The sequence below is a fragment of the Marmota marmota genome, unplaced genomic scaffold (genome assembly GCF_001458135.2).
Source record: "Marmota marmota marmota unplaced genomic scaffold, marMar, whole genome shotgun sequence".
In the NCBI taxonomy this organism is placed as follows: Eukaryota; Metazoa; Chordata; class Mammalia; order Rodentia; family Sciuridae; genus Marmota; species Marmota marmota.
In genome coordinates this window covers 8,026,958-8,038,902 of record NW_025999900.1, presented here as the reverse complement: position 1 = coordinate 8,038,902, position 11,945 = coordinate 8,026,958, and the positions used below count along the sequence as shown (strand labels likewise).

At 37.9% G+C, this 11,945-nt stretch overlaps 1 protein-coding gene across 1 annotated transcript in view; it reads left to right on the top strand.

The window, feature by feature from the left end:
• Window positions 1-128: 128 nt before the first annotated feature.
• The window catches only part of Dcaf5 (DDB1 and CUL4 associated factor 5), a 100,606-nt gene continuing 88,789 nt past the window's right edge, over window positions 129-11,945 (top strand). The window contains exon 1 of the mRNA XM_048798569.1: window positions 129-272. The gene's annotated coding sequence lies outside the window, so the exon portion shown is untranslated. The remainder of the gene's footprint in view (window positions 273-11,945) is intronic.

The following is an 11,945-nucleotide window of genomic DNA, read 5'->3' as shown; positions in this document are numbered from 1 at the left end:
GTCGTGGCCCGAGGCGAGGCGGGTGGGGATGAGTTTACGCAGGGGAGGGGGCGGCTCCCCGAAACCCGGCTGAGAGGAGGAGGGCGGCCGGGCGTTCCTGCTCGCCGCCTGTCCTCTTCCGTCCCTTTTCCTACATTGGGAAGGATGAAGGGGGAGCCCAACGCTGGACGTGGCGCTTAGCTGCACCCAGGTCGATCCTCAATGGCTTTCTAATTTGCTTCAGTAGGCGGCTCGCCAGAAACTTCTGGGATCATGGCTTAGCATCTGTCTTAGTAAGTTACAGTCGGAAGTGACTTGGGGGGTAGGGTCCAGTTTGAGGGTACAGAGATAAGGCTTCTGTGATGTGATCATTGCACGGTAAACCTGGGATTTCTCCAGAACTGACCTGACTTTTCCACCCCAGATCGTTTTCTCTTTGACTATGTAGACTTTGGCCCTAGAACATCAGCGGAAGAAACCTGATATTATGCTTCAAACAGACCCCCCACCCCCGAACAAAAGCTTCCTTCCCCTACACCTCCCGTATAAATTTTTACCCAATTTCAAGACACAAACGGAGAGAAAATCTCTTTATTAAAAGAATGAACGTCCAGTTTTCCCCCAGTTGCTTCTTCTGTATTCATAATACTCATGTCTTCTCAGACCGATGTATTCCAACAGAGGTGTTCCCAGACACAAGTCAACTTTTCTGCTGACCTGAGGGGAATATCAGAGTACTCTTTCACAGTCAACTGAACTAATCATGTTAATTAAATCATAACTACTCACACATTGCCCGGTTTAACACATTTAAAAAAATACATTTATTGAGAGATAATTTACATAACAGAATTTACCCATTTAAAATTGATACATTTTAAAGAGCACTGAAAAGTTCTCTCCAGTACTCGCGCACTGTGGCTGCCTGTAATCCCAGCGATACAGGAGGCTGAGGCAGGAGGATCACAAGTTCAAAGCCAGCCTTAGCAATTTACAAGACCCTGTCTATTTATAAAAGAAGGGCTGGGGATGTGGTTCGGTGGTTAAGCGCCCTTGGATTCAATCCCCAGTCCCACCCCTCCCCAGAAAGAAGTTCTCCATATTCCACCAGTTATTACCTCCCATTCTCTCTGTGTGTGCAGGGGCGGGGGGGGGGGGGCAGCGGGGAGGGAACAGGAGGGAGGAGAGGACTATTGCTGGCCATCAAACCCTGAGAGAACCTGGCGCATGCACGCTATATCTGTAGCCTCACTCCTCTTATCCTTATGCAGGATTTTCTGTCTTATGTGAACCCCAATTTTTTTTCTAGTCTTGGCTAGTTAACTTACTTTAGCTTAATTTTAGCCTGTAGAAGAGAGGGTCCTTTGCACAGGGCAGGCTCTTGTTCTAGGAATTCATTTCCTTACTTTTTTTGATCTGAACTACCGGTTTCCATTAGTGCTTCCTGGGTTCCAGACTCCTTTGCCCATTGCTCCTCCCTCCCCCACTCTCCTCTCAGTTCTTCCTGTTTCCTTTTTATCTACTTCTGCCCTAGTTCTTAGTCCTTCCAGCAGGTTTTTCCACTGACCCCTCAAGTTTGGCTCCAAAGAACATAGTTTTGTTTAAAGCCTTTTAAGCCATTTGCCTTCCATTATGAGTACAGCTTGTTAGAAAGTTCCTCCTATTTGCTTCAGATAAGGAATCCCCCTTTGGGAGTTGTAATACACCTTAACTTGGTTAAAGCCAATTAATTTTTTTTTCCTGGAAAGTCCTTCAATAATCTTCCCAAGTTTAAAACGATTTCACTAGCCATGTTTATGTATTTTTTTCTTATCTATCATTATCACTTACTAATTCACAGTAGATTGGTGGGATGCCAGATTCTGGGAGGTTTTAAGATTTCTTTTGTGCATTTTGTTGTTTTGTGTCTTGCCTGGATTAGTTAAAGCCCATTGAGGGAGGCAATTAAAATGATAGATCGTTCATAGTTTGTTCAGTGTTTTCATTTACTAATTGGGTAGCTCACATTTTTTTCTTTTTTCTTTTTGTAACTGACACATAGTATTTGATAGAATTAACTTAGACCCAGGGCAAAAATAATATTTGTATGATTCTTGTGACCATATAAGATGCTATTAATTATGGGTTTTATCAGGCCTGCAGTAAGAGTAAACCAGAGAAAATCAGGACCCAGAAAAGTGCTTTATTAGGAAATAAGATTATGGCAGTGACAAGTAGAAGAATGGTTATTTGACACTTGAAAACATTAAAATATTTCAATATAAAAAGTGTTTTTCTTTGTTGTTGGGCAGAAAAGGGTGTCACTGTGATACCACGTTAAGGCAGTGTAATATAGTGGACATGTCATTAAAATCATTGTTGTCATTTAAAATGTGATTTTTTAGTTGTTACTAAGCCTCTCTGAGCCCATTTCCTGAAGTATACAGTGGGAACACCAAGGCCTACCTGAAGGGCTGCTGTTAGAGCTATGTTAGGCAGGGTATGGGTTGGGTTCAGCACAAAGTGCCAGGCCTTTCAGAGCAAAAGCTGAGATTTTCTTTCCCTTTTGTGCTTATAACATATGGTGTCATTCATAGTTGGCACTTGTTCTTAGAGGATTGGTAATAGACCTGTGCAAACTGGGTAACCAGGATAGTTTTGTGACTTTTAGATGAGAAATAAAGAGGTACAATGTGGTGTGGAAAGCACCTAGGATTTGATGTTATTTGATTTGAGTTGGAGGCTCTTCTAGTCACAGATTGTATGAATTTAGCCAAACCACTTCATTTCTCATCCATAAAATGGTTGTAACAGATTGCCCTAACTACCTGACAGGATGGCAGTAAATGGTCAATGAATGTTATGTGTGAAAGTGTTTAATAAGCTACTTGTAATAAATAAATGTTACTTTTTATAAGTCCAGCTTATGCTTGATGATTATTGTCTTTTCTTAGAATATATGAGTATTAGTCCTTTAAAGGATGAGAGAACAACATTGTTTGTTGAAGTGCTTCTTACAAGAGATCTTAACAACATTAAGGAGGTTGGGATACTTTACATATTTTGGGGATAACTTGTTTTACCTTTTAGGTCTTTGGTTGCATTTAGAATGTACTTTAATTATTATTGTGCTGGAGATTGAACCCAGGGCCTTGAGCATGCTAAGCACATGCTCTATCATGGAACCACATCCTTAGCTCCTAGTATGTACTTTAAATTGCCTTCGCTGCCTCCTCTTATGCTTTTCCTTTTCCCTATAATGGGGTCCTTTATATATTTTCCTTTTTTTGCAGTACTGAGAATTGAATCCAGGGGTGCACTACCACTGAGTTACATCCTCAGCTCCCTTTTTATTTTTTATTTTGAGACAGGATCTTGCTAAATTGCCAGGGCTGGCCTTGAACATTAGATCTTTCTGCCTCTGCCTCAGCCTTCTGAGAAGCTGGGATGCATCACTGCACCCAGCTTATGTTTGCTGTTTTCTTTGAGGAGAAGATGAACATTTTGGGGGGGATTTGATTGGAAGGCCAGTCAGAAAGCAGCTCTGTGTGTATATGATTTGGAATATAAATTGCCTTCCTACATTTTGTAAAGGGTTTGTGAAAACATGCATCTTAGAAGCAAACAAAAATAAAGATTCTGCTCTTTGGTGATGAGAGTTGTTATAATAATATTTCCCCTTTATTGAAGCTTAAGGCATTGGAACCTGTAGAGCTAGGAAATTAATAGCCCATAAATATGAAGTTTTGAATTACAGTGAGAGATTATGATCTCTTTTTGTGCCTATGACTAAATGTAGGAAAAGTACCTTCAGAAGCTTTTCAATAGCAACTGTGCTGTTTCAGCAACTATGCTGTTTCAAAGTGTTAATTAAGTAGGAATTGTGAATGGGGAGAGACATTTAGTTGCTTGGTCATAATGTTTATAATGGAGATAACTATTAAGCCTCTATCTGTCTCACATGGGCCTCTGACTCTATTGATCATAATAGGTATTCATAATTATGTAGAGATTAAAAGTATAAGCCTTGGAGTCAGACTGCAGGGATGAATACCAGCTCAACTACTTGCTTGGTAACTGGGTTACCTTTGACAAGTCTCTTATCTTCTTTGTATCCATGAATAAGGACAATTCCTCACAGTATTATAGTAAGTAGAGAATGAAATAACCCAAGGACCTAGCCAGTGCTGTTGCTCTGGGTGATACTGCATCTGTTATTGTTGTTTCAGTGGAACCTCACAAAAAGTTTTTAGGAAATTGATGTCGGTATCTAAAATTTATTGCACATGGCACATAGTACAATGTGACAAATTGAGATCTCCATGTGGAGAACTGTTGTATATAATATGTTTCACCATAAAGTCATCAAAGAGTATTTTGAAGGATCAAGTAATAGCAATGATTATAATTATATGCTTAATTTGATCTATTAATTAATAGTCATTTCCTGTTGCCCAGTCACTAGTTACATCATATTTTATGGAATCTGTTTATTTTATTTTGGGAAGGTGGGTAGATGAATTAGTTTATTTATTTCTTATTTTTATTTTTGGTACTGGGGATTTAGCCTAGAGGTGCTTTAGCACTGAGCCACATCCCTAGCACTTTTTGTGTTTTATTTTGAGATAATCTCACTAAGTTGCTTAGGACCTCACTAAATTGGCCCTAATATGGATGCAGCTCAATGGTTAAGTGCCCCTTGTTTCAATCCCAATATCAGAAAGAAAGAAAAAAAAAAAAAGCACATTGTCTACAAGTAAAATATTTGGGTTTAATTAATTAAATAAAGTCTAACTATCAAAACTGTTTCATATGTTTAATTAAAATGAATTATTTGGTCCAGAGTTATCAGGAAAAATATGGCCAATGATGTGGCAGATTTCTGCTTTTGAAAATCTGTCATAGCATACACATTTTGACAAAGTGATTGGGCAATTGATTCTTTTTTTTTTAATATTTATTTTTATTTAATTGTAGTTGGACACAATACCTTTATTTTTTTATTCTTATGTGGTGCTGGAGATTGAACCCAGGGCCTCACGCATGCTAGGCAAGCACTCTACCACTGAGCTACAACCCCAGCCCCAGGGCAATTGATTCTTGAGTTTTCTTCTGGACTTTTCTATTTACTGATAACCCCCTTCTGTGAAGGTGTTACATTTTATTCTTTGATCTCTTAGTTCAGCAAATAACTTGAGTTTGTGAGACTGGAGCTTTGGAAAGAATGAAGATGATGAATCAGATTAAATTATGCTCTCAGACCAGACATGATGACACATGCCTGTAATCCCAGCAATTTTGGAGACTGAGGCAGGAGGACTGCAAGTTTGAGGCCAGCTTCCACAACTTAGCAAGACTCTGTCTCAAAAATAAAGAAAAAAAGAAAAGAAAGTATGGGTATGTAGTTCAATGGTAGAGCGCCCCTGGGTTCAATACCTAATACTAAATAACAACAACAGTAATGGAAATTTTGTTCTCAAGATGATTTTATTTTAGGAGTGTTTAGTTCTCATTGTAATAATGCGTGACTCTTTTTAATTTTTTCCCCCTCTGCCTCATGGTACTTTAATCGGTATTTGATTTCTCTGGTTTGCAATACTTAATAAAGGAAAAATACTCTTTTTTATGGAATTTGGTGGGAAAGAAAGAGGGCCCAAAGAGATGGCCTTGGGGTTCTTTGCTATAATAAGTCAAAGGAATCATGTTGTAAGGGTAAAGTAATATGAATAATCATGGATATACATTATTTGTTCCACTTGTTCTTCACAAAGATTGCTAAATTCAGAATTATATCAGGGTCTGTCACTTCTATTTTAAAATAACCTAGTAAGATGACCATCAGTCTTGTTAGACATTATTCCTTTTTTAAAAGTATTTTTTGTTGTATATGGACACAGTACTTTTATTTTCTTATTTTTATGTGGTGCTGAGGATCAAACCCAGTGCCTCACACATGCTAGGTATACACTCTACAACTGAGCTACAGCTCCAGCCCTAGACATTATTCTTAACATCAAAAAGTTGACTTTGTGTTCAGTATTCTTCAAAGGATTGTTATGCATTTGGTTTTCACTAATGTATTTTTGATTGCTAAGAGTTCCTAAGGAGAGCAATTGCCCTCAGTAATATATCCTGAATATTACATTGAATGGAGGTGTCAGCCCAGTTACTCATGTGTGCTCATTCACTGATGGTGATGATGATGATGGTTAATATTATATTTTTGGTGCTGGGGATTGAACCCAGGGCCTCTCCTATGCTAAGTATCTGCTCTGTCACTGATCTATACCCCTTGCCTCATTCACTGATTATTGATAGATTTGGTTGTAAATACAGTTGGAATCATTTAGATAAGGGAAACTTTATTGACCAGTAAAACTTGATGCACATATAGATACTGCTTTCTGAATTCCAAATTAAGAAGTGAGTATATTTATTTTCTCACGCATTGAGTGAGACAAAGAGCATGCATGCTTGGTATATTAATAATTTTGGTACTGGGAGTTGAACCCAGGGGCACTTTACCACTGGGCTACATCCCCAACCCTTTTTATATTTTATTTTGAGGTAGAGTCTCACTAAGTTGCTGAGAGTCTTGCTAAATTGCTGAGCCTGCTCTGCCTTAGCCTCATCTCTGGGATTACAGGTGTATGCCACAGCACCCTGCTAAGAGCATCTTTATAAGAGCACTTCCATTGCTGGTGCACATGTCAATTTTTCTTTTTTCCCTTTGGTACTGAGAATGGAACCCAAGGTTCCAGGTACTGTAGGCAAGTACTTTATCACTGAGCTATATATATTCCCAGCTTAAAAAATTTTTTTTTTTTAAAACTGGAGATTGAACCAATATGCTCTACCTCTGAGCTATATCCCCTGCTTTATTTTATTTTGAGACAGGGTCTTGCTATATTGCCCAGGCTTGAAATTTTGATCCTTCTATTTCAACTTCCTGGTCACTGGGATTATAGACCTGCACTACCATGCTATGACCTAGCTTTTTAAAAAGTTTTATTTTGAGACAGATTTTCACTAAGTTGCCCAGACTGGCCTTGAACTTGGGATATTCCTGCCTCAGCCTCGAAAATCACAATAATTGGAGATTGACATCTGCAGAAAGTATGTGATTGAGTACATTTGGCTGAATTTTAGCCAACAGTCTTTTTTAATATGATTATATGGATGAGAAGAAGCTAGCTTGTGCCAAGGGCTTAGATGAATTATGTGCTTCAGAATAAAGTGCCTTTTTTTTTTTTTATTACATCTCCAGCTCTTATTTATTTATTTTTTGTGTGGTGCTGGGGATTGAACCCAGGGCCTTGTGCATGCAGGCAAGCTCTCTACCAACGGAGCTATATCCCTAGCCCAGAATAAAGTGCCTTTTAAAAAAAGGTATAAATGTGTAACGTGGGCTATTTGCTTCGAGAGTAATGATAAGTCATTTGGAAGTACTTTTCCACAGGTAAAGCGTCATAAAGGGTGTTACTCCTAAACCAAATGATAAGCCTGTTTAATCCTTAATGAACTTGAAGCATAGTGTTCTTGCAGTGAAATTTACTTCTGTCAAGAGCAACTGTTCTATTTCTGTGAAAAAGCATTTCATTTGTAGGGTCATTCACTGATTAGGTGGGTAAGAAACATTGCTCTGTATGTTCTGGTGTTGGACTCACTCTGGTCTTCACATCAATTTTCTTATACAGGGATTTAGGGAATGACTTGAGAATAGTCATTTTTTACTTGTGGATTCCCACCTTTCCTTCTGCTTCTGCTTGGGCTCCTGCCCAATGATAAGGTGAGGTAAGATTACGTTATAAAGGTGATTACCTTGTGCTGGGGTCCTTTATAATTAAGTTTACCATATATCCTGATTACTTGGGATTGTCCTAAGTTCTCCATTGCCCTGGTATAATTGTTAACTCTCTTTTCATTATTCTTCTTATTTTTCAAGGAGGAGATTTCTCTCTTTTCATTTTTAAAAAGTTTGGGTGACAAATTATATGGCCACGTACTTATTAATTATCTGAGTTGTCTGGTATTCAAGTAAAACCAAAGCCCTAGTCTTTTAATCTCTTTGCATTCACCACTGAATGCTTCTGGTAGATAATCCTCCAAGCCGGTCTCCACACTGCAGGTCTTTCAGTTGCCACTTTTAAGGTACCATACAGAGCTTGACAGGCGGAGTCATTGCTTAACTATTTGTCTTCTCTTTACCTTATTATTACTAGGTTCAGAGGGTATTAAGTTTCCTGTTCCTTTCTATATACATCCTCTTATATTTCTTGTTCTACTGTTCACTTGTGATACTTTTCCTTCTCACTCTCTCTTTTCAATATTCCTGTGAGTTGCTGCTCTTACCTGTGTTGATTTTGAGGAATGACTCCACTGAATTGTTTTTTTCCCCCCCCTGAGGAGTTTTTAATCAAAAGTAGATATTAAAATCATACTACAGTCTTAATTTTATGGAGTATCTGGACCATTTGGAATAAAAGTCCTCAAACAAATAGATTACCCCTGGAAAGGGTTTTCAGGAATTGTACTTTTCAGGTATATGGCCAATTGATAATAGACTGTTTTTCACGTTGTGAAATGTGTTGATTAAATATATTTAAAGAGATATGGTTAGAGTTGATTAAATATATTTAAAGAGATATGGTTAGAGTTCTGATTTTACCATTCTCACCTGTGAACTTATGCTTCTGACATTCTATCTCTGTAGAATCACAGAATTTCATTGCTGGAAAGGATGAATGATCAGGTAACTGAAGTCCATACTTTTGCATACAAATTAAGTATCCCTAACCCAAAAACCTGAAGTCTGAAATGCTCCAAAATCCAAAACTTTTTGAGAGCAAACTTCAGGTAGGAAATTAGACATGTGACTTAATATGACAAGTCACAGTCAAAATGCAGATGCATGCTAGATGAACTCTTGTAATCCCAGCAACTCAGAAGGCTAATGCAGTTTGAGGCCAATCTTGATAATTTAGTGAGACCCTGTCTCAAAATAAAAAAGTATGAAGGACTAGGGGTGTAGCTAAGTGGTAGAGCACTCCTGGGTTCAAGCCCCAGTACCAGGAAAAAAAAATGCAGGTATACTACTGGGGATGTATCTCAATAGAAAAGTACCCTAGATTGAATCCCCAGTTCAGGGAGGAGGAAAAAAAGATTGTAGGTATACTAAAAATATTGTCTACTATTACCTTAGGCTACATATCTGAGATGTATATGAAACATAAATGATTTGTTTAGACTTGGATTTCATCCCTAAGATATCTCAATGTATGCAAATATTCCAGAATCCAGGAAAAAAAAAAAAATCTTAAATCCAGAGCACTTCTGGTCCCAAGCATTTTGTGTAAGGATTTTTTTTAACTTGTATAAGAAAACAAAGGCGCAGAGAAATAAAATGATTTGCCCAATAGTTTATAACTAATATGTAGTACAATCAGGATTAAAATTGAGGTCTTTTGACTTCCCTAAATAGAAAAAGTCATGACGTTCTGGGCATTTATTTATTTATTTATTTATTTATTTATATTTTTATTTTTGGCAGTGCTGGGAATTGAACTCAGGGGCACTTTACCATTGAGCCACATAGCCCTTTTTTTTTTTTTTTTTGAGACAGGGCCTTGCTAAGTTGCTGAGGCAGTCCTGGAACTTGTGATCCTCTTGCCTCAGCCTCCAGAGCTGCTGGGATTATAGGCTGGCTTGAGATTCTGCATTTATAAAGGATTTGCTCAAGTTAAGTATTAAACTCCTTAAATGGTTTACTTTGCTTGTACATTCTACTGTCAGTTTGTTGTCCCTAAACATAGTTGTTTTTATTAAATTTGTGGTGTCCCATTATTTTACAGATGAATAAATATTTTCTAGGGTGGAGGCAGATTGTCACTCTGGCCAAGCCTCCAGTTTTCATTCTTAGCCTGCTTAGCTCTGTTTCTAACTTTGCAAAATCTTTGTTTCCTTCCAAGAAAGTTACTTAGGAGGAGGGATTCTTTACAAATCCAAATGCTTGTCAAAATCTTGTTACACAACTTCTCTCATTCTGAATTCCCATTCAAGTCTTGTATCTAAATTCCAATCATATCACTTGGCTTTACTACTTAAGCATTTAGTGCTTGCTACTAATTAGAACCTCTGAAGGTTTTTTTTTTTTTTTTAATAGATGACTAAATTTTTTGGCTTAGTGCATATACTTTATTACTTGCTGCCATAGATGGCTGAAGCATGTGCTTTGCTTTAGACATACTGGCAAGAAACAAATGAAATTTTGGTGTTTGGCAGGTACCGTCAAGCAACCCTTGACTGAGTCTCAGTGACATCTCTGTTTATACCTGCTGGTGGGTGTGTTGGTGTAGTGTGTTTTCCTAGGGGACTGTGAAAACATTAGGGCCTGTATTGATTCAATCTTTTTATAATTGCCCAAGAAGAGGGGAAAAAAACTTTTTATTATTATGTTAATAATAATTATTGTTAATTTAATAATATTAATTGTTAATTTTGTTTATACAATGAATTTTGCAAAAGTCTAGGCAGGCAGTTACTGAGGATTGAACCTTTGAGGGCACTCTACCACTGAGCTACGTCTCCATTCCTTTTTTTTTTTTTTTTTAATGTTTTTAAACTTGTTTATAGACCTTTATTTATTTATTTATATGTGGTGCTGAGAATCGAACCCAGTGCCTCACACATGCCAGGCAAGTGCGCTACTGCTGAGCCCCAGCCCCAGCCCTCCATTCCATTTTTTAATTTTTAAATAGTTTAGTTGTAGTTGGACACAACTTTATTTTATTTATTTATTAATAGATGGTGCTGAGGATCGAACCCAGCGCCTTGCACGTGCTAGGCGAGTGCTCTACTACTGAGCCACAACCCCAGCACCCATTTCCATTTCATTTTTATTTTGAGACAGGGTCTTGCTTAAGATGCCTAGGCTGGCCACGAACTTGTGATCCTCCTGCCTCAGCCTCCCAAGTTGCTGGGATTTCAGGTGTGCAGTACCACATCCAGCACAGGCAATGTTCTTATATATAAAAACAAAAAATTCAGAAACTTCACAGAATGAATGATGAATATCTGTAATATAATTAGTAAAGCAGATTGTCTAGGTTAGTTTCCTGTGTCAGAAAAAGTAAGACTAGAGATGAAGAAAACCTGTGATCCAAGAATACTTTACAATGAACTTACTGTGTTTTTTTTTTTTTTTGTGTGTGTGTGTATGTGTGTGTACGGTGTTGAAGATTTAAACCTGGGGGCCTTGCACATGCCAGGCAAGTGTTGTATCACTGAGCTACACCCTCAGCCCCATCCCTATTTTTTTAAATTCTTTTTTAACACACACACACACACACACACACACATGTATATCTATATATACTAATTTTTTTAGTTGTTGACGGACCTTTATTTTATTTATTTATATGTGGTGCTGAGAATCGAACCCAGTGCCTCACACATGCTAGGCAAGCTCTCTGCCACTGAGCCACAATCCCAGCCCCCCATCCCTATCTTAATAATTTTCCTGTGTGCCCTTACTGTGTTGAGGCCTTAAGAACCTGTTTTTAGTGTCCTCGTAGTTCTATTGGAGTTCTTTTGTTCCTTGACATGTTACTAATTCTTTTTTTTTTTTAATTTTTATTGTTGGTTGTTCAAAACATTACATAGTTCTTGACATATCATATTTCACACTTTGATTCAAGTGGGTTATGAACTCCCATTTTTACCCCGTATACAGATTGCAGCATCACATTGGTTACACATCCACTGTTTTACATATTGCCATACTAGTGTATGTTGTATTCTGTTGCCTTTCCTATTTTCTACTATCCCCCCTCCCCTCTCCTCCCCTCCCATCTTCTCTCTCTACCCCATCTACTGTAATTCATTTCTCCCCCTTGTTTTTTTTTTTCCCTTTCCCCTCACTTCCTCTTGTATGTAATTTTGTATAACCATGAGGGTCTCCTTCCATTTCCATGCAATTTCCCTTCTCT